Raw genomic sequence first — 23,873 nt, forward strand, 5'->3', positions numbered from 1 at the left:
GGTGTGCTCTGACACATCACATGCTTGTCATCAGCTTCTAAATTACTCCGCAGCAACTCCACTGCGCATTAGTCTATGGGAGAGCCCTTCTAGCGGCTGACAAGAATCCAGGCGCTAACGAGAACAGACACAATTGCTGTCTAGTGCACACACACAGAAGCTAGGGCTCAAATGCTTGTCGTTAGGTCCCAAACCACAGGCTTTTTCCACTACGCCTTAAGAAGAGCTCTCTTCGGTCACAGTGACAGCCAGGAGCCAGCTTTCCAAAAGAGCTCAGGGGAGATTTTCAAGCACTCGACACCGGTAATCAGGGTCAGAATTTCAAAAGAGCTCAGGCTTTAGGCACCGAAACAAGTGCCAGCCTCCAAAACAGAGCAGCAGCACCCAACATGCTGAGGGGCCTTTTGAAAATCTGGCCTATGCTCTGTCCCTTTCTCTAGGCCCGGTCCCCGGAGGACAGCCTCACTCGCTGACTCAGACACGTCAGACATTGAGCCACGAGCTCAGGGGCTCAGAATCATTCCCGTTCTGCTATTTGCTGATCAGAATCCATCCTTTCCCTGTTATCTGTAGCAGTGTGCTCTTGGAGCCTCCAAGCAAACACAGGTGGTGGGGAATGGCTGAATCCCCTGTCTGTCTTTCCCCTGCTGAATGCAGATGTGCCTGGCCCCTTTGGAAATGTCAGTGCCCTGACAGGATGTAGGGACACGGGCAGTGCCAAAATGCCCGATGCCATCTCCAGCAGCTCGGATGAGCCAGGAGGCAGGCGGGCAGACATCAGTTTGGAGCTCCATTGCTGTTGTTGCTAATTCTGCAATGCTACATTTCTGAGCCAACAGCACCCCCAGAACACCTGGCCCAGAGAGACCCAGTCATGGCCATTGCTCTTGTTTCTGTGTGTTTGGCTGTAGCGGAACAAGAAGTCAGGGACGCTCCATGGTCTTTAATGCAGCTCTGCCAGTTTGCACCTGCTGTTGTCTCCCTAGGAAACTCTCAAGCCAGCGAGCATTTCCAGACTCACCATGAAGGCCACTCCCGTGGCTGCTTGTCTCTGGGCCAATAAGTGAGTCACTCCATCAAAATGAAAACAAACCCTGCTCAGTGAATCTCATTACAAAGGGAATCAGATTTCCTTGGCTTAAAGTGCTTCACAGCTACTGAGTCTCTCATCACCGCCCTGCCCTCCCCGCCTCCTCAGGAGACAGCAGTGCAGGGCGGGGTGTGTGCGTCTGTGTGTGTGGGGCGGTTGCACGGAAAATGAGGCCTGGAATCTACTGAGGAGACGTGCTAGAAAAGAGCTGGGGATGAGTGCTATTGCATGGCCACAGCACATTATTTCCTGCGCCTACATGGCCCCTTATGACCTATGAGGCCATACACAGCTCTGCCTTCACAGCTCCAGCCTAGGGCCCAATCCAAATCCTGCTGAAGTCGAAAGACAGCCTCCCATTTACTGCCCTAGTATGTCAGGTCTCTGCTCACACCTTCCACCACACCCTCCTCTGTGCCCAGGTCGTCTGCTGTACTCATCTCTGTCTCCCCTCCCCAGATGTGAGATACCCCTTGCCTACAGCCTGACTTCATTAAAACCCCTCCTAACCACTCACTTCTAGGCTGTCTGCGGTGCAGAGGGAGGCTGTGTGCTCCAGTAGATAGGGAACCAGGCTAGGAGTCGGGAGTCCAGGCCTTTGCTGCCTCTGCCATTTACCTGCTGTGTGTCCTTGGGCAGGTTTGCATCCCCTCTTCGTGCCTGTGTCCCCCGCTACTCCTCTCACCACTTGTATGTTTAGCTTGTAGGCTCCTTGGGGCAGGGACTGGCTTTTTCTAGGATTAGCTGCAGCACCTAGTATGGTGAGTCCCTGATTTCTATTGGGGCTGCCCTAACACATTTTAATAAGTGAGTCAACAATAACATGAATAATAATTTTTAGAATAGAAATCATAGTGCTATGCTTCCACACAGGAACACAGCAACTGCCAGACTGGATCAGACCCTTGGTCCATCTAGCCCAGTGTCCTGTCTCAGACGGTGGCCAGTGCCAGATGCTTCAGAAGAAAATGTAAGATTCCTGCAGTAGCACATGTGGGATAACCTATCCCTGCATAGGTCTCATCCTGGCCTCTAAAAGAGATCGGATCAAGCCTTGAAGAGCAAGGTTTACTATCCCTTCCAAAATTTGTATTGTCATTAATTATGGTAACTCTGGATCTTCTTGATAATGATCCAGCCCCTTTTTTCAATCTTGTTAGATTCTTGGTCTCGATTTCCTGTGGCAATGAGTTCCACAGTCTAAAGTAATTATTGCACTGTGTGAAAAAGTATCTCCTTTTAGCTGCTTTGAATTCCTCACTTTTGCATTTAATCAAATGCCCCTTTCTTCTTGTATCCTCTAAACTGCCTACCTACTCTGTGTCTGTCTTGTTTAGACTGAGTAAGCTCTTTCAGGCAGGGGTCTATCTGTTCTTTGTGTCTTAAGGTAACACTTCCCTTGAAGCATCTCAAGGCTCTTTACAACCATTAATGAATGAAGGTTCCCAAGCCCAGGTGAAGTAGGTGTTGTTATCCCCACTTTACAGAAGAGAGAACCAACTGAAGCAGAGCTAACTTAATGATGGAAAATGTGCGTGTGCACCTATGTATAAAGCTTCGCTTCCTTTTTCTTTTATGAGCCAGCTCAATTGAAAACTGCCATTCACCTCCCAGAACAATGGTAATGTAGCAGAACGAGTACAGGGCCTCTCAGACGTTAAGTTTTCAGAGGACAGGGTATTCTCCTTCCACGTGCAGTAGCTGAGGAGTAATTATTGCCCTTATGCTGATGGCTGAAAAGGAGTTGGACTTCTGGGATAAGTTATTGCTTTGTAGGGAGGTGCCAAACCGCACTTGGGATACCGTATTCCTAGTTGAGTTTATTCACATATTTACAGTCTCAGATATGGCAAGAGCAAACATTCACAATGATCATTGTATTTTCAAATACCATACAGGGTTCCACCCCAGCTCTTTCGCCCTTTGCTCTCCAAGCACCTAGTCTGTCTCCAGCGCTGGGGTGTGGGCTCCACCCCAAAAACTCTGTACAGTCTTTTGGATTTTGGCCTGTCTCTCAGACTCACTCCCTGCCACTGCCCCAGCAGGGTGCCAGACCAACTGAGGTAACCTCTGCATGATAACAGTGAGCCATTATAGCGGATTCCCCATCTCTTGTAGTCTTCACATCCAAGCTGGAAGAGATGCTTTCATAGAATATCAGGGTTGGAAGGGACCTCAGGTCATCTAGTCCAACCCCCTGCTCAAAGCAGGACCAAGCCCCAATTTTTGCCCTAGACCCCTAAATGGCCCCCTCAAGGATTGAACTAACAACCCTGGGTTTAACAGGCCAATGCTCAAACTAATGAGCTTTTCCTCCCCCTTTAGTCAGACACAAGTTATTGGTCTCAACACAAGAGTAAATGGGTTAAATTTTCAGGCCTGTGTTAGGCAGGCGGTCAGACTGGGTGATTTAATGGTCCCTTCTGGCCTTAGAATCTATTGATTATACGTCTGCTTCTTTGGCCAGCATGACAGTGCTCCATCCAAGAACTGTGAGTGACCCATTAAGCCAGCCTATTCGGAGACGCCATGGCGACGTCAACACCTGACTTTTTAGTCACGTTGTGATACACGGTAGTTAACACTGGTGGCAGAATGGCTGAGCATTAGGTTCATTTACCTTAACCAGTTCACCCTTCTTAGTCCCATGCACTTTTCATTAGGATGGTGGGAGGTAAGGAGGTTGGGTGTACAGGGCGGGATTCTGTTCAAAGAAAACCACAGGCACCAGTGAGTAGAGTTACACACATTGGCTGTACACTGTGTAGACAACTTCTGAAGGGTTTATTCCCTCACCCACTATGTTGTACATTTTCCCCTGGCATTCATCAAACCTCCAAATTCACAGGCGGTGAATAATGATGACAAATCTCTGGATAATGAGACAAATCCATGCTGCACACGAACATGTGAAACACAAAAGCCTGAGTCTGACTTTTCATTCTCATTAAATGTGCTCTGCAGACATCAACCCAAATCCTGACTTTAACCATCACAGAATGGTGAATATTTGCTGTGTACTGAAATTCTCAAATGAGGATTCCCCAGGACACAGTGCCTGGGAGGGAAGTTGAGTCTTCCCAAAGTTCTGGTGCAAGGGGATTTTTGGACAATTTACGTTTGGGAAGCATGGGCAGATCAGCCATTTCATTATACAGCTCCGTCTTTTGATCTCCAGTCTCCAGATATATGTAATCAGCAGACAAATCCCCTCTAATCAGGACATAGCTTCAAATGACTGGGTTTTTGCCTAATCAGCAGTGGGAATTTCCACTAGGGATTCCCCAGGAAATCCACTTCACACTTACTGTCCCAAAACTCCATTCTCATATGGCACAATTTCAATACAGTTCTTTGAATTCTCAGGCCTCACATCACATCTCCCCCCACCAGCCCCAGACAGCTTACATACAATCCTTGCCCACAATAATACATAAACTTTGCATTTAATGCAATGGACTGCAAAAATACTTAATCTTAATTCAATAAGGTCTCCCAAGAATCTGCAGGAAATTGCCATCTCTGTCACAGCCATGACTTTAAATTCTCTTTCATATGGGTTGCAGTATGGAAAGATCAGGGTCCGGTGTCAGACAACCTGGGTTCCTTATAACCACTGCAGGAAAGACCTAACAACCATCAGAATGGTTATGTTGCTTTTGTACTCCACTTAGAAAAGAGCTCCTTGATCACTGCACACAAAAAGCTACAGTGAGAAAACTCACCAGTCTATTCATGATGTACAACATTCACTATCAATTTAGCCCCTTTCCCTGTAAGTGAATCTTTTGCAAACCATCCTGATTTTCATTTAACACAGACTTATAGAAATGTAGGCCTGGAAGTGACCTCAAGAGGTCACCAAGTCCAGCCCCCTGCGCTAGACCAACAGGCAGGACCAACATGCTCATTGGTTGTAAGCATTCACTGAATGGGGGAGAGATGAACCATTTCCAGATTCTGGGCATGGGCGGCAGGTATAAGAGGCTGGAGAGGCTAAGCCTCCCCAAACAGGATGCAGCACACCTGGGAAACCAGGAAAGGGCACCTGAGCCGTGGTCCTGCCCCAAGGCCCTGCTCCCGCTCATCCTCTTTCCCTGTGGCCCCACTTGCGCTGCTCCTCTTCCCATCCCTGCTCCGCCTCTTCCCCCGAGAACCCCCCGCCCGCCACTCGCTCCTTTCCACCCCCTCCCCGAGAAGCAGTGGACGGGGGGGACCTCAGAGGAAGGGATGGAGAGGAGGGTTTGTGGGGGGCTCGGAGGAGGGGGCGGAGCTGGGCCAGCGGTGGAGTGTGCATGGGGTCTCGGGGGACAGGAGGCTGAGCAGGGGTGGGTCTCAGGACAGAGCAGGGGGGAAGGGCTACTGTCTCTGCACCTGTGGGCCCTCCCCATGTCTAGGTGGGTAGAAAGCTGGCTAGATTGTCGGGCTCAACGGGTAGTGATCAATGGCTCCATGTCTAGTTGGCAGCCGGTGTCAAGTGGAGTGCCCCAGGAGTTGGTCCTGGGGCCGGTTTTGTTCAATATCTTCATAAATGATCTGGAGGATGGTGTAGATTGCACTCTCAGCAAATTTGCGGATGATACTAAACTGGGAGGAGTGGTAGATACGCTGGAGGGGAGGGATAGGATACAGAAGGACCTAGACAAATTGGAGGATTGGGCCAAAAGAAATCTGATGAGGTTCAATAAGGATAAGTGCAGGGTCCTGCACTTAGGACGGAAGAATCCAATGCACCGCTACAGACCGAATGGCTAGGCAGCAGTTCTGCGGAAAAGGACCTAGGGGTGACAGTGGATGAGAAGCTGGATATGAGTCAGCAGTGTGCCCTTGTTGCCAAGAAGGCCAATGGCATTTTGGGATGTATAAGTAGGGTCATAGCGAGCAGATCGAGGGACGTGATCGTTCCCCTCTATTCGACGTTGGTGAGGCCTCATCTGGAGTACTGTGTCCAGTTTTGGGCCCCACATTACAAGAAGGATGTGGATAAATTGGAGAGAGTCCAAACAAAAATGATTAGGGTCTAGAACACATGAGTTATGAGGAGAGGCTGAGGGAGCTGGGATTGTTTAGCCTGCAGAAGAGAAGAATGAGGGGGGATTTGATAGCTGCTTTCAACTACCTGAAAGGGGGTTCCAAAGAGGATGGCTCTAGACTGTTCTCAATGGTAGCAGATGACAGAACGAGGAGTAATGGTCTCAAGTTGCAGTGGGGGAGGTTTAGATTGGATATTAGGAAAAACTTTTTCACTATGAGGGTGGTGAAACACTGGAATGCGTTACCTAGGGAGGTGGTAGAATCTCCTTCCTTAGAGGTTTTTAAGGTCAGGCTTGACAAAGCCCTGGCTGGGATGATTTAACTGGGAATTGGTCCTGCTTCGAGCAGGGGGTTGGACTAGATGACCTTCTGGGGTCCCTTCCAACCCTGATATTCTATGATTCTATGATAGGGAGCTTCCGGCACTTGCTTCCAGCCTCCCCAAATCCAGGAGTCACGCACTGCCCATGACTCTGGGTTGCTTGTTAAGTCTTCACTCATTGACCTTCAGCAACTATTCATTATTCCCATTGGTCACCTATGACACATGCTGTTGTTTCTGCTCCCTGATTGAATGGATGAAACATTTAAGGAATAGCAAATAACCAGCTTTCATCTTCAAAGTTTTTGATGAAACATTTGTGCGAGAATTCATGAAACATTGAAGACTTGTGAATTTTGTCATGTACACCTCTCCTTGGCTGTGTGTAGGTTCTTGAATAAAGACCCTAGCAGGAGCAGTCAATAAACTTGAGTGCTCTTATTCCTGAAAACATCTGTGAATCATTTTTTGTACTAGTCAATCAGCTCTGTTAACAAACAAGGCAATGGCATTAGATTCTATTTCTATCATTATTCCTTTTTGACCCAAGCGGTTAGCCAATTTTCAGGGAATGTGGGTAGGAGAAATTGATGATGGAGTCAGGCATTTCTTTGAGGCAATCCTGTTAATTTGCAAAGAAATAATGTACAAAGTCCAGTTTCCCTGGACACAGTAGGAATCAAACAACAGGAGATTGTTTCTTTGCTCACAGTTCTAAGTCTCTTCTCAGCCAGCACTTTACCCAAAATCTCTCTCTTAACTTTTTTCCCAGAGTCACACTGCAGTACTTGCCTGGCTGTGTCTGGGGCTTCTCTCCTCTTCTCTGTATCCTTCTGCTGCTTCTCACCCATACACAGACACACACAGCTCCACCAACCAATGTCCCAGCCCCAGTGTTTGCTATGCCATTCTCCAGGGAAATCCTTTTGGGCCACATGGGCCAGCTTCTATTCAAGTCTTGCCATGTGCCTGTGTTTTAGGAGGAGGCTCCTATTGTTTCAGCTACTGATTCCATAAAAGAGCTTGATTGCGTCTTACAAATATCCTGTATAAAGGGCAGTCTTAGAATTCAGAGCCAGAGCCAGTTTAGCTTTTAAAGTTTGACTTTCTTCAACATCCAAAGTTTTGATTCAGATTCACCCTTAATAAACTACATCAGCCATCTTCATGTTTCTCTAAGCAGAGCTGAATCTATTGTCTGTCTAGGTGAAAACGTGTATATAAATTCTAATATACTCCAAGGATTATTTCTGCCGTCAGGATCTCTGGGTGCCGATTGTACTTTGCTTTGGTCCCTGCTGTTTTTTCTTATCCTTTTGTTCCACATACTACTCTTAGCTTGTGCATGAACAAACTGTACATTACGTCCTCTGTAACTTATTTGTTACAATACATTTGTTACACTTATTTGTTCAATAAAAAAGGTTTTAAAAATGGAAAGCTATCTGTAGTCAATGGTCAATGAATATTCTCTGATGTCTTCATAGAAAAGTTTCAGCTCTTCCTTTCATCAGACTCCATTTATCTTCCTGTTTATAGATGTGGTATATTGAAAACTGTGTTAAAAATGTGATTTATCGTTTTAAATTCTCAGTGGTTTTCCTGGTCCTGCTTGAAGGCAGGGCATTCTGTAGGGAAGCATGCAATCAAAGTCAGTCTGCAGACAGCCAGCCTAGAGTTAGGTGAGGTGGGTTGTGCTCATAGGCGCTGACTTCTGCTGGCACCGGTGGGTGCTTGACCCACTGCTGCCCCCAGCCCCGCCCTGACTCCACCCCTACCCCGCCCTTGCCTCGCTCCCATTCCAACCCCTTCCCCAAAGTCCCCGCCCCCACTCCGCCCCCTCCCTGCCCCTACTCCTTCCCCAAATCCCTGCCCCAGCCCCACCTCCTTCTCTGAGCACGCTGAGTTCCCGCTCCTCCCCAGTCCCTCTCCGGGCTTGTTACACAGCTATTTTGCAGTGGCAAGTGCTGAGAGGTAGGCGGAGGAGCGGGGACGCAGCACGCTCGGGGAGGAGGCGGAGGTGAGGTGAGGTGGGGCGGGGAGGGGATCTTGGTTGCCAGTGGGTGCAGAGGACCCATTAATTTTTCCACGTGGGTGCTCATAGAGCACCCATGGATTTGGCGCCTCCGGTTGTGCCTTGTTGTCTCGGAGAGCAGCCTGCTTTGTCTGTTTTGTGTATTTTCTTATTCTGAATTCTATGACATGAAGTTATGTTGCAACCTTCCAGCAAGAATATTTTACATTTCTAACTAACATCTCTGGTTGTATGGGGTGGGGACACATGCCAACCCCCTCCCGCCTCTCCAGTGCATGCTGGGAATGTGTGATCCCTCTGGGCACCCATTATCTGTACTGGCTCAGATGCATTATTTGAGTGGAAACTAGCTGTAAGCTAGTAGAAATTCTCAAACAGCCTCGCTAGGCCTGAGGCCAGGGCTCTGAACTGGGCCTGTGCCTGCAAACCCTGAATCATGTGAGCAGTCAGAGGGAATCCTCACAGGTGTGCAGCTTTACAGGATCCCTCCCCTGACAGGGATAGTAGCTGTAACCCAGTGGGCTAGGAATTGAGCCATAAATCTACCCAGTCCATTTCATGATTGCTTTTCCAACCCCCTCCAGCCCAGGCACTCTGACCTCTTAGTGTCACCTGCTCTAATGGATCCAGACAGCTCCAGACTGACACAGCTCCAGAGTTCAGGATTGCTCCAGAGATGATCCTGGCAATTAGAGGCTGGTAAGCCTGACTTCAGTACCAGGCAAACTGGTTGAAACTATAGTAATGAACAAAATTGTCAGACACATAGATGAACATAATTTGTTGGGGAAGAGTCAACATGGTTTTTGTAAAGGGAAATCATGCCTCACCAATCTACTAGAATTCTCTGATGGGATCAACAAGAATGTGGACAAAGGGGACCCAGTGGATATAGTGTACTTAGATTTTCAGAAAGCCTTTGACAAGGTCCCTCACCAAAGGCTTTTAAGCAAAGTAAGCTGTCATGGGATAAAAGGGTAGGTCCTCTCATGAATCAGTAACTGGTTAAACGATAGGAAACAAAGGGTAGGAATAAATGGTCAGTTTTCAGAATGGAGAGAAGTAAACAGTGCTGTCCCCCAGGGGTCTGTACTGAGACCAGTCCTAGTCAACATATTCATAAATGATCTGGAAAAAGGAGTACACAGTGAGATGGCAAAATTTGCAGATGATACAAAACTATTCAAGATAGTCAAGTCCCAGGTGGGTTTAACTCCAGATTGAATCAATGGGGTTACAGCTGCTCCATCAGACCTGAATCTGGCTCAGCATATGTGTGGCCGGCATCTCTGTCATTTGTCACAAGGCCTCCAACAGTTAGAGTGGTACAAGTCCTACTGGACTACATGTACTCCATCTCCCTGGCTGAGCACAACTGGCCCCACTGAATAGTTGCTATGGGCTTGGTTCTCAGTAGGTGTAGCTCCATTGACTCCACACACCAGGTGAGGGTCTGTCACTATTATTATTATTAATGTATTAATTATTTGTATTGTGGTAGCTCTTAGGAGTCCCATTCATGGGCCAGGCCCCCAGTGTGCTAGGTACAAACACAGAACACAAGGCAAGACCCTGCCTCAAAGAGTTTAAATTTCAAGTATAAAACCAGAGACAACAGAGGGCTATGGATAGAGAGATGGGGAGCACAAGGAAATAATGAGATAATACTGCCTAGCGTGATAGTCAGTGGTGTCAGCACGCCAGCGGTCAGTTTTATAGATATTATCTACAGCAGACTATGGAAGGAAGATAGTCATGGCAAAATCAGCTTCCTCCATGATTCTATCTGCAATGCTAGGAACTTCGCAAGGAAAACCCTCTTTCCTCCCTTACAAATGCTAGGGGAACTGCAAGCCACCACAGCTTGGACTGGCTGGGGAATTGCCGCAGTGCAATGGTCACATTTATTACAGCTGGTTGAAAGATTTTTCAAAAATTCTGGGTAACATGTGGCTGAAACTTTTTGTCAAGACTGAAATTTTGGAAATGTTTGGCCCCACATTAGTGTGCATAAAGGCTAACAGTTGGCAGTGATGCTCTGCAAAGGAGTGAGGTGGGGCTTGACAGACTGGGAATAGCAAAGGAACTGGTAGTATCGGGTGTACTGTGTCTTTAATCCTGTCCTAGGGATGATAGGCCTGGGGAAGGCTCTAGACAAAGTCTCTGCAGTGCAGCTGAGAGAAAGAAGCTTTAGGGATCCCCAGTGTTGCTAACCCAAAGATCATAAGATTGCCCCAAATTCATGTGATTATGGAAAAAAGGATTATATTGTATATGTTGGGCTGTCTTTGATGATTGAGCTCCACCACCTTCCTGTGCGTGTGTGTAGGAGAGGGTACCCTGCCTTTCTGAGCCCACTTTTCACACCTAACTCTGCTGACTTTAACGGAGCTGCATCTGATTTACTGCGGTAAATGGGAGGAGGGGAATCAGCCTAAGGACCTCCACCCCCTATCTCCCTAGGAAATGGAAGAGAATTGATGGGGTTAGTTACGAGGCCATTAGTGAACACTGTATCTGCTCTATTACTCAGCGCTGACCTCAAATCTGAGCCCTGAGTGCCATTTGGGCCTGATTCTCCTATCTCATTGGGTTAAAGCAGGAATAACTCCAGTTAACACCTGTGTAAAGCCAAATACTTGGCTCTGGCTAGACAGCCTTGGCAACCGAAGTCTGTGAATAGCTACAGCACAGAACGGGAATATCTGCTGGCCTATCGGTTCTGTGCTTTTACATTTGTGTACATTAGTGCCAAAGAATGGCTGGCATATTTTCAAGGTAAATGCTATTCAGCGTTGTGGCGTCTTTGAACGTCAGCCCTGCTTCTTTGTGTTGCTGTCACATATTTTCTTGTTATCTGGATGCAAAGGGGAACAACAGGCTCCACGGTTGCACTAATAACTTCATTTGACCACACACTTGCAATAAGTTACCTGCTTGCTTTTTGGTGCTGCAAAAAATGAAATATAATTCTGAGCAATCAGCTGTATGACATACAGAAACCTGCAGGGTAAGGCAGAACACCCGGTGTCAGACCGGGCGCGAGTCTGTGGAGTTGCACCAAATGTGGCCCTGGGTGGCTGAAGTTGAATGGACTGCATAATACTGAGAGTTAACAGAGGAGGAGATGGAGTTATGTCACTGTGGCTTTTGCCTGATGAAAAGCATGTCACAGTTCAGGGCAATTGCACCTGTACTTCCCCATAGCGGTTTGGCAAGTGCACCCACTCCCAGCTTCCAGCTCCCCAGCCCTTGCCTTTCTGGGTGGAGATCTGCCTCTCTTTTCTTTCTCACTAGGGTATTTCCAGGCTGAACAGTTCCCTGCTTTCACTGTGTTATTCCCAGCAAAGACAATCTGCCTAAACAGACCTGCCTGCTTTCGCTTCCGAGACTGATACCAGAGAGATTACTACAGCTGTAAGTTATCACACAGCTCTTTCTAACCAAGCCTACTTTATTCTTACGGTGACAAGCATTCCAGAGGAAACCTCTTAGAAACAGTAAAAGAACCTACACACGTGGTAACAAGCTCACTAGAGTTCATTCCAACTCTCACATGGGCTCTGGCAGGAGCCATCTTTCAACACCCCACCCTAAGGGGTTTCCTTGTGGTTACAAGCTCATCACTTCAGCTCAGAACAAACACCCTGTCTCATGGGGCCTCAGTGGGCCTAGTCCTTCCAATCCTCCCCTAAGGACTGGGGCCCTCTGTGGACCAGGGTCCAGTCCACTGGCTGGATTAAGAAGAAAGTCCCATATCAGCTGAAACTCAGGCTATTTATCCAAAAGACTTTTCACTGTCTGTTGGTCTCTGCTGGAGAATCCAGTTTGAACTAGTATATGTGTATCTCTCCCAGGAGATGGGTAGCTTCAGAGGCTGAAAATGGAGGAAGTTCATCAGCATCCCCCTTTCCCTACCAGGGAACTATGCCACATACACATGTTCCCCAAAGGTATTACCGCTAATTCAGTAAGGTTTAACTTAATTCAGTAACGTTTATCTTCATTCCATAAGGTTTGTTTAGGATATTACAGGTCTGTTGCAAAGCATGATGCTGATCTTGAAACCAGAAGTCTGGTAGCTTTGTTCCAATAGTTACATTTCCTGGCATGAAGAGGGATTCTGTTATCTGGTTTGGAAGCACATGCCCCACGCACTCAAGGTTGGGGGGAGGGGGCTCTGTCCCCGTCTAGTGGTGGCTGGGCCATACAGACATTAATAAGCTTGTTACAGCTGTGGCTAATGGAACCAGATTGGTTAGTTCAGGCACTAGAGGTGCAGAGGTGGCAGGTTCGATCCCTGTTGATGACTCACCCAGGGCATTGGCATTACCGAGGGAGGAGGAGCGGCAAGTCTTGCCCTTCCTCCTTTGTCAGAGAACTCCCTTGGAGGCCTTCGAGATGTGGACTGGGAGCTTTCTCAGCTGGAGAGAGTGAGCGTCTCTGCCAGCTCTCTGAGCACCCTTGGCCCCCGAGCGGCTATGGGCCCTGCTTGTGAAGTGATGCTCCCTCCTTTAACAGAGACCCTGAGGGAGTGGGGGGAGTGTAGCACATTCCCTCCATGGGGGTCGGTTCCCCTTAGGCACAGGGCTCCTGCCCGGCAGAGCAAGGCCTGTAATGCACCTGCTGGAGCATTCCTGGGTACCGTCCCCCTCCCCAAATGAGCTGGAGGGATGGATCTAGCCAGCAGGGGGATTGCATTACCCAGCTCCACACCCAACCAGCGGAGGGCTCCATGGTGCCCACCACATGGCAAGAACATGCTGAGCCCAGAGGGGACCAGGCTGGGGAGGGAGCCAGAGGCAGCGTGAGAGCAGCAGGGCAGGAGCCGGGGAGCTGAGCAGACGCACCCTGCTGCTGGCAGGGCTGCAGTAGCTGAAGTGGAAGGACCAAGGGCAGTGGCTGCCGGCAGGAGGACAATGCAGAGACACAGGGACCCCCGGACCCTCTGCTGGGCTCCCCAGGGGCTGGGCTGGTACATTTTGCTGTAACCAGTGAAACTGCTGTGTTGAGGGTCTTTGATCCTTTGTTGCTGGCAGCCCTGGTGAAGCAGCCGGTTGTTACCCAGAGTGTGCGAGTGCTAATGAGGCCCCCCAAGGGCCGGAGCCCATAGAGCCATGGGCTGGGGGTGCCCACAGTGCTGGCCTCCGAGCTTGTGGTGCAGAGAGCAGCTCTTCCACCCCCCCCTGCCCACAGGGGGTTCCCTCTAGGCATCTCACGTAAGAGCTGGGTTTCCCATTGTGCTCAGCCCTCAACGCGCACACGGCAAGCTGAAACTGCGGTTTCATGTGTGGGCACTGAGCCCCTCTGGACATCCAATGGCCACAGCCTGAAGTGGGGTCAGTTACAGGTGCCACTGACAAACCTCCCTGCAGCATCTTGGCTGAACTTAGCCCACACTATTCAGCCGCCGTGGCCCACCCCTGCTCCCACGCTTGCCAAGCAGGAGCATTGCCGTTGTCTTTGAAGGCAGCAGGCTCGGACCCACTAGGGTATTCAGAAAATAAAATACCTGTTCCCTGCCTCGCTCATTACCCTGCACAGCGGCTACTGCTGCCCAAATAACTGACCCATTGTAAAGCAGATCCTTGAGCCTCTGCAGTCAGCTCCAAAAGAAACTAACAAACAATCAAGCTACTCTGTCCCTGCTTGTGCTCGTGCTGCATTGAACCAAGTGTCCCTTCAGGAAATTCCTCCTGAAGGAGACACTCAGCGCCAGGCATGCGGTGCAGAGGTGCCTGCTGTTGTGGGAGCGCTGCCTAGCGCTCGTGAGTTTCCTATCAGACGCTCGATTATCTCCAGCACGGCTCCAATTTGTGATCCTTCTGACTGGAGCAAGGAGGCGGGGGCAAGGGTCTTCTTTGTACTTTAAAAATAAAATGTTCTTGAACTGGCTGCTCACCCCAATTATAACAAGAAAGAGATTCCGTGGTGCTGCTAGAGAGAGACAGGCCATGGAGGTCAGCGGCTGGCATTAATGGCAGGAAATTCACAAGAGATGAAAGCCGGGTGGGAAAATGAGCTGCCAAATTGAAAATTAAAACAGGGTTTATAGAAGATCCCCTGGCTCTGCATCACCTGTGCAGTCTGGATGCCTCAGGCTGTTTCTGCAGGCTCGGCTGGGCCTGGATTACCTCCCGTGCTGTCTTGGCAGAGCCGATCAAAGATCTTCCTATTGTTATTATAATTTCCATTGCAGCAACCATTCAGCTTTGCTTTCACTCCCATGCTATGACCAGTGCGGTGACAATTTCACACGAGTTAACGCAGCAGCTATGCAGGGCAGTGCAGGGATGGGGGAACTGGGGGGGTACAATCACACAACCAAAGCAAAGCTCCAAATCTCAGAGGTTCAGGAAAGTGAATGGGTTGGGGCGGGGTGTGTGTGTGTGTTTGAAAAATATTAACAATGTCTAATGCCCTTAGTGGGATTCTGGTCTAACAGTGACTACGTAAATTGACACCTTCTGGCACAGCAGATCTGCTCCTTCTGTGCATTCAGATACTTATCCCTTGACTTTAGGGAGGATTAAAAGCCTTGGTTCAATAGCTCTGGGTAATAGCAAATGGCTCTGTTAAGTCCAGGATCTATTGCCTTCTTTTGGGAGGGGGCAGCGAGGCTAGAAATGGTGCCAGCATAGTTAAAGACGTATAACCTTCTAGTGTAGACAAAGCCTAATACAGGAATGCTTGTAAACCACTTTGCAATACTCTCAGGCTATAGGCTCTGTCTACACTGTCCACTTTACAACGGCGCAGCTGCTCCACTGCAACTGCCCCCTTGTAAGGTGTGCTGTGTGGTCACTCTTTGTCGCCGGGAGAGAGCTCTCCTAGTGACAAAATAAAACCACCTCCAACAAGGGGAGGTCGCTTCATCCCCGGCAGCGCGGGTCCCACCAACAAAGTGCTGTCCACGCTGGTGCTTTTTGCTGCTAACACTTTTGTCATTTGGGATGTGTTTTTTCACACCCACGAGTGACAAAAGTTTTAGTGGTGAAAGTGCCAGTGTAGACAAAGACAGGCTCCGGAGCATAGACTGTTGGCACAGCTAGGGCAGCATAGCCCCCTAAATTAGATACAGTCTATGCTGCCAGGAGTGTTTCTGCCGGTGTAGGACCACCACCCCTCTGACTGACATTAGCTATGCCCAAGGAAGCGCTCTTCTGTCAGCATAGCTCTGTCAGCTGGGGGGCTGGCTTTTTCATGCCCCGACTGACAAAACCTGTATTAGCATAGCATAGAAGTGTAGCTCAAGCCACTAGTGGAAACTTCCTAAAACATTTAGGGCATTGTCCCACTGGCAAGTTGGATGGGAAGCCATCAGAGATGTAAACAGCCATTTTACCCATGCCTATAACTAATTGGCTAATGTAGTAATAGTTCTGAAGTCTCCTAGAGTGACAGCCCAAACTCCGCACCCGGATGGCAACTTTTCACTCAGACTCGGCTGCTTCAGCATTAAAAGGAACTGAGCCCACGTCTACATAGGGTCACTCAGGAAAGTTAGGGTGAATCAGCTAAAGATGTGAAGTTGCTGTGCATAAGTTAAACCATGTTAAACCCCCATGTGGATGACCTCACTCAGGGCCTTCCTCTGCAGCATGGGGCATGGACCACTTGCAGCTTTAAACTAGTGTAAATGGCGGAGTCTTTAAATCAGGATTTGAGGACTTCAGTAACTCAGGCAGAGGTTAGGGGGTCTGACAGGAGTGGGTGGGTGAGGTTCTGTGGCCTGCGATGTGCAGGACATCAGACTAGATAATCATGATGGTCCCATGATAGTCTGAGTCTAATTAACTAATGAATTAATTAACGTTAAAGAAATGGTTACCAAACTATTGAAAAATATTATTCAATAAACTATAAATTAGTATCAGATTCCAAAAACCTACTGCTTTTCATCTGTAGATCTCAGAGTGGTTTGCGAAGGTTGTCAGTTTTATTATTTCCATTTAACAGATGGGGAAACTGAGGTGCAGAGAGGGGAAAATGACTTGCCCAAGGTCACTTAGCAGGCCAGTGACAGAGCCAGAAATAAGACCCAGGTCTCCTGGGTCCAAGTCCAGCGTGCTGTCCACTGGTCCTCACCATCTCCCGTGGGATAGTGGTTGTTGTTTGGGGGCATGTTAAAATATATGAATGGCTGTTCATTCAAATAAAAACCATAGATTCTCTCTGTTTGCAGCCCCTCTTCTTTCCTTCTTGGTGAATGCTTGTCTGAGCACGGTTTTGTTTGTCTGAATATTCATCGAAAGCAGGCCCTGGAACTTATTTCGCCAAGAAACACAAGCTGTTTTGTTTGGGGCAGAAGGGAAGGCTGTAAAGGGTAGTTCAGCCATGCAGGGAATGCACTGTTTAGTGAACACTCGTGAATCAGGCTCACCAGGAAACCCAGCATTTTTCATAGAGTTTAAGGCCATCAGCTCATTTGTTCTAATCTCCTGTAACCTCCTCTAACCACTGGCCACGGGATTTCACCTAGAGACCTCTGTATTACACCCAAAGCCTTTAGTTAGACCTGAACATTTCAGTCTTCAGGAAGCTACAGTGTTGTGTGCCACTCGCAGAGAGTGAGGTGACCCATGTACCCCTGTAAAGGCATGGAACTGATCAGATGAGCCATACCCAGCTGATGCCAGCAAGCAACCCATGCCCAATGCTACAGAGGAAGATGAAAAAATCCCAAGGTCCCTGCCAGTCTGACCTGGGGGGGAAATTCCTTCCTCATGCTAAATCTGGTGACCCTGAGCACGTGAGCAAGACCCACCAGCCGGGCATGTAGAAAGGATTCCTTGTATCACCTCAGAACACCACTCCATCCCATCTGACAGCCTGTCTCCATCCATGGCCAATCTCTGATGCTTCAGAGGAAGGTGAAACACCCCCTTGTGCCCAGAATATATCTGACCAATTGTGCACTGGTCTGGTGTGTCCTTCCTGACCCCTGCAGCTGAAGTCCTGAAGCATGAGATTTGATAAGTCATCATTAGCTTAATGCAGAGAGGCAGGTGTTAGGAGCATGCTGAGGGCAATGCAGGTGATCCCTTGCTCCCCCTGGCCCATGAAGGAAGGGGATGAACAAAGCCAGATGGGACCACCACAACCACCCAACACAACCACAGAATTTCTCCCTGAAGCTGGATAAAAGGCTTACCTTCAGAAAGATATTTGGGGCTGGTCTACACGACAAAGCTAGGTCGCCCTAACTTTTCTGCTCAGGGCTGTGAAAAATGTCAAGCCTTGAGCAACATAGTTAAGCCAGCCGAAGCGCTGCTGTAGACACTGCTAGGTCAATGGAAGAATTCTTCCCACAGCCTAGCTACCACTGCTCGGAGAGGTGGATTAACTACAGCGACAGAAGAACCCTTTCCGTTGCTGTATTGCGTGTCTGCGCTATTGTTCTACAGCGGCAAAGTGAAATGAAAGCGATACAATCTTGCAGAGCTGGAGAGCAAGGCCGGCCCTGCGTCACCACTAATCTGTACAACGTCTCCCTCCCCAAGCTCTGATGCGCTCACTGTGCTCCCCTGACATGTACAACACTGAGCCATTGGAGCACTGCGGAATTTTCCTTTAACCCTTAAAACTCCTGAGAACAAGAATATTCAGCCTGAAGATTCCCAGGCAAGGGATGGCAGCCAAGTCACTCAGCTCCCATCTTCCTAATCCTCTTCCTCCACCCCATCCCCAGTGGCTCCCCATCAAAGTTTTGGGGGTTAGATTCAGCGTTCTGGGTTGGCCCATCACAGATACAGGGGTTTGCCAGGACATTCGTAACCAGATCCTGACCCAAAGTTTGAGTTGAGGCTGCTCAAACTTGGGAGTTTGTTTCAGGCTTGTCTCCAGACTGAAGCAGGAGACTGGGGTGTGGGGAGCTGGTCTGGAGAAAACCAAACTCACCACCCACTTACACTGAATCTGAGGCAGGAAGACATCCCTTTAACTTTTTAATTCATTGCCCTGCACCAGAGAGGCAGGTGCAGTGTGGCCTAGTGGCTCAGATACAGGCTGGGGATCAGGAGTGCTGGGTTCTGTTCCCAGTCCTGTTACTGGTCAACTCTGTGACCCTGGAAAAGTCACTTCCCCACTTTCCCTCCCACCCTTGGTTTGGTCTACTGAGACTGAAAGCTCTTTGAGGCTGGGGCTACCTTCTACAGCTAGAGAGCCCACCACTATGGGATCCTGGCCTCAGCTAGGCCAACTGTGCTACCAGAAGGTACATAATAGTAATACTGCACCGGTGACTTCCAAGGTCAGGCTGGGACATGAACAGAAGTGACGACACAGGCTTCTCTGCACTGCAACAGCGAGCTCAGCGTAGTCCCCTTAAGTTAGAGCATCCACACAGGGAAACAGCACTTGAGCTGCCCAGAGGCACTGCATTAGCAGCTGACAAGTTACGCTAACAGGAGCTGCAGTCTGTAGCCGCATCCCCGCTGCATTACTAGCTGGAGCATCAGCAGCATGCAAGTCTAACCCATGGTGCCGCTGGGCCAGTTAGCTTGAGTTTAAAAGAGCACTTAACTGGAGCCAAAGATTTGGGCTGGGGATCTGAGTTAGGGCAACACTCAAGTTACATTCGAGCTAACACTGCAGTGAAGATAAGCCAAGGAAGACCAGAAGTATCCCAGGATTTTCAGAGTCTGAGGAATTTTCAAATAACTCTCAGAAAACCAGCAGAACTTTTAGATCCTTAACCCTAGCAGCTAGGTTAAGAGGCTGCTCTCCTTCCCCCCCACTGACCCACAAACCTGCAACAAACTCTGTCTGAGCCCCTCCCTTTTTCAGGGGGGAAATGACTTCATTTAACTGTCTCACCCCTCCAGCCTATTATGTTCCACTTCCACAGCTGACTGTGCATGGCCTGGTTCAGGCCAAGAGTTGAAGAGGCTGATCCTGTGATACTTACTTGCCTGGCACAGCAACAGGAAGTATCAGAAATGCAAGGAGAGAGCATGTTATCATCAGAGTCCAGCTGAACTTTGCAGGCCTAAGGAGTGTAGATAGTTTGGAGAAGCACCCAAAAGTCTAGGGGCCAGATTCTAAACTGATTCAAATTGCAGTAGCTCCATTGGAGTCAATGGACCTATGCCAATTGACCCCAGCTGAGGATCTGGCTTTAGGTGCTTTTCCAAACCCATCCAAAGCTCTGGACCTCCTGCGACTGGCCCATCATTCCCTTGCAATCACCAAGCAGTGGAGCTCCAAGGAGTTCTAGATTTCCATCCATGGCCACAGGGTGGGAAAGATCCCTTTCAGCCTGTGCATGACAATAGAGAACTCAGCAAACTCAAGGCTTTGCACACAAGCTCTTCAGTCAAATAGAAATGTTCAAATGGCCCCAGACCAAACCTTTATCTTGAACTTTCCAGAAATTCAGCAATTTGGATACAGTGGAACCAGTGTTCAGCTGCCCCAGGCTTTGGGACAGGTTTGGTTCTGAGGAGGTTCTGCGAAACCCACACCCAGCTTTCTAAGCTCATCTTGAATCAAAATGAGAGATGGACCTAAAGTGAAAGCCCAGATGTGAACCACCTGATCCAAAGTTGCCCCTGTGCCTTGGAGGCTGGGTCAGATCCCAAGCAACAGAGGCCCTGTCATAGGGCTCGCCCCACCAGAACCCCCTCAAGTGGCTATCCACAGAGCAATAGATGCATCTTGTCTCAGTTTCCCCTTCAGTCCCCTGAGGCATCCAGGCCAGCAGTCATCTGACTGGTCCAGGAAAGGAACAATGTCCCTCCCAGAGTTTAATAAAAGTCCTGTTTACAGGTTAACACAAGTGCCTCTATTCACAGGTACCTCAGAGTGGAACAGGTCACCAACCCCAAAGTTAAAAAGGCAGCAGTTCTCCAGTTCTGCTTTCCCTTTTGCAGGACACACGCTCTGCAAGTTACCTCCCTGAGAGAGGGTAATCCCTGTGCCCCCTCCCATTCCAGGGCCCCCACCCTGCTGGCCATTCTCCAAGCTCCTTACAACTTTTCCCCCACAACCCTCACCTCAGGGCTGTCTACCTGAAAGTCCTACACTCCTGGCAGCTCCTCCAGACGACCTCTTCTCTTGGGATCAGCCGGCCTCTGGCTGATCTGCATCTTCCCCATTGCTCAGGGGCTACCACATGAGCCTTCTGCTCAGTAGGGTCCCCCAGCTCCAGACAGTCCTGTCCCACCAGCTCTTGACAGCTCTTCCTCTGTGCCAGCTCTTCCCCACAGCAGCTCCTGCTCCCTGTGGGGAGGGTGATTTCACACAGTTCCCTCCCTTATCTTGCCTTATCTTCCTCCCCACTGCCTGGGGTTCTATATATAACCTGCCTTCGACCTGACCGCATTGGGAGGTGGCTAATTAGTTACAGGTGAACTGGACTCATGCCCCCTTAAAGGGACCAGGCCCTGTTATCCTGATCTGCTTTGGGTGCAGGTTATAGAAGCAGTCTCCTGCAAGAACAGCTGATCTTAGGAGAACAGCTGATCTCGGGAGAGGTGCAGTGCAGGAGATGTGCAGTGTTTGGGATCCAAGCTTGCAAGACTTCAGCACTTGCTTGGGTTGAGCTGCAAACCTGAAGCCCATCTGTACCCAACTCATTACACCCCGCACCTCATTCGAACAGCACAGCCTTAACATCCGAGCTATGACTGTGGCATTAGAGACACCAGTTCATTTGAAAGAAAGTGAATGTTGATTTCCCCACTGGAAACTATCTGAATTGAAATAAACAGATACCAAAGGGTCAAATCTCGCTCTCATCCACGCTGGGGTAAATCCAGAGTCAAAGGGCTACAGCCAAAGTAAAGGTGAGAAGAATTTGTGCCACGTCCTTTCAACTTGCAGCAGCCAAGACAGCGAATGTGAAGGGGAGGCTGGTAACTGAAAAAATACATAAAACAACAGTGCGAAGAGGAGATGCCAGGACAACAGACTTCAAGGTTAATGCCAACGCTGAGCCCTAGCTCCGCTGTTCTGACAAGCTATCCACCTACATAGATGTTCTCCGGTGCTCCAGCAGCCCCCGAAGGCCAGGAAAGGAAACTTTACCCTGCCTTTTAATCAGCCCTTGGCAGCTTCAGCCTGCAGAGGGGATTTAAAAATGCAGTTTTCTTTAGAAAGAGAGAGTGGAGGCCGGGTTGGATGGGGGGAGAGTGAACTGAAAATGTTCCCACTAGAAAGATCTGACTCAGAAATGATATTTTCGATATTCTAATAAGCCATGTCACGTCAGAGGTAATTTATTCATGGTAAGCTGATGCAGTTGCTATGGAGAGCATGATAGAAACCCTTTTAAAAAGAAATCTTCAGTCTATTGAAGAGGAAAGCGCTTGACAAAGGAGCAGAGCGAAAGCCACAGTGTGCGGATGAAAGAAGCAAATGGTGACTAGGGACAGTCCAAGAAAACCCTCCTCTCCCTCACAGCAGCAGAGCAGAAATCAGGGGCCTGATCTTACTTACACTCTTGACTTACTCCTGACTGGGGAGCCCAGGATCAGGCTGGATTCAGAGGGCTTTACATCCCTGCCCCCTTCCTGCCCACCAAACAGAACATCAGCAGAGTCAGTAAAGCTCTGTGCTCAATTTGCATCACGTATGGAGGGCAGCATGAGCCACAGCTCCACGAAATAAATCGCTGAAGGGAATCTCTTCCCTACCAGGCAGCAAAACTCTCAGCATCACCGTCTGTTGCGTCTGCATCTTGGGAACTTAAGAGCTATTTTACAGGGGATTTTAAACCTAGCGCACACCAGACGAGCACCTGGCATGATTAGCGGTGCCTTACAGGGGCCAGCATCACTGTCTCAATCAGATCCAGCTAAGTGTGGTGCTGGAGACGGGGTTATCAAGATGGAGGCTCTGTGGCACATGGCATACCTGGAGCATAGCAGTTTTCTTCACTTTCGCTTTTCCTTTTTACCAAGTCTAGCTCTTTCTTTCCTTCTTCCTTCACGGCAACTGTAAAAAACACCAAAACTGCCCCCACCAGCAGCCTCTTCCTCCCCTTGCAAGTGCTGCCTGCTGCCTTGGCTCTCCCATCCGCTGTAACTCCACTGATTTGTGCCACCGTAAGTGAGATCCCAGTCTGGCCCGTCATACTGCAGAGCCATACCCTGAGGCCTTCTTGGTGTCCACCCATTCAAAGTGCCCCCAAGCTCAGTTCTGAGCTCAGTTACCCTGTATATATTCAGAGCGACTCTGCTCTTCCGCTGGGGTAGTTGAATAAGGACTGCAGGATTTGGAGCAGGATTTCAGGGGTGGGGTTTGGAGTCATTGGGGACGGGGGGGTTGTGGGGGCCTGGGAGGAGATATGGGGCAGAGGGGTCCAAGGGAGGGATGGGAAGTTGATAGCTCCCCAAAAGCACTCCCACCCACACACATCCCATGGGATGTAAAGGGTAAAGAGGTGGGGGGATTTGGGAGAAGGCGTTGGGGGGCAGAAGGGGCAGGGATGTAGTGGGGGAAGATCTGGGAGGCTGGGGACCAGGATGCAAGATATGGTACGAGGGGCAGTCACCTGGCTGTGGGAAAGGAGAATGTCAGGGGGCCTGTTCTGGGAAGTGGGGGCCAGGACAGGAGGGTATGGAAGATGGGTGTCTGCTGGCAGTGGGGGCAGGGAAAGACAGAAGGCTGAAGCATGTTGGTGGGGCATAGGAAGCTCCCATGGCTGCTGCCCCTGCCCTGTAGATAAAGAGTTCAGCAATCCCAGCCCTACCTGTCTAGCACCTTTCACCAGCTCCGATGTCACATGAACAGAATGTTATAAGGGACAGCGAGAGCTATTTCTTAGTAGCCCCCAAGAGCCGAAGGAGACCAGTCCTAAGCTGTGCTTCAACACACCCAGGAAAGGCCGCAGAGAACCCCATCTCTGTGTGTTTGCTGCCAGTGCTGCATCTCAGACATTTAAATATGAAATACCCAGACGATCGCTACTTGCATTGGAGGTGACGCTCCTCAGTCCGTCAGCTCGGAAGGCTAGTGCCCATAGGTTCTCCCTCAGGGTCTCTAGCCCTCAATGCTCTGACGGAGAGAGGAACTCTTCACATGTCTATGGCATTGTACATCCAAGGGTCTCAAGGACCTTTAGGGATATGGTGAATTAAACCTCACAACAACCTCCCTGTGAAATGTAAAGTGGGGGGCTGGGGAAGGAGCTGGGGGACAGTAGGGGGTTGGGAGGCAGTTAAGTATCACTAGATGCATTTTCTACAAGGAGAAACTGACGCACAGAGAACTGAAGTGCTGTTCCTGATCTCACACACAACACACCGGTGGCAGAGCCAGGGATAGCAACATCCTTAGAGCCTGGATCTCAAACAGGCTAAAAAAGCAGGTACCCTCATTTTACAGATGGGGAAACTGAGGCACGGGGCCAGGACTAGAATGCAAGTGTCCTGAGTCACTACTTGGTA

Source organism: Caretta caretta, chromosome 14 (assembly GCF_965140235.1).
Source record: "Caretta caretta isolate rCarCar2 chromosome 14, rCarCar1.hap1, whole genome shotgun sequence".
Taxonomy (NCBI): domain Eukaryota; kingdom Metazoa; phylum Chordata; order Testudines; family Cheloniidae; genus Caretta; species Caretta caretta.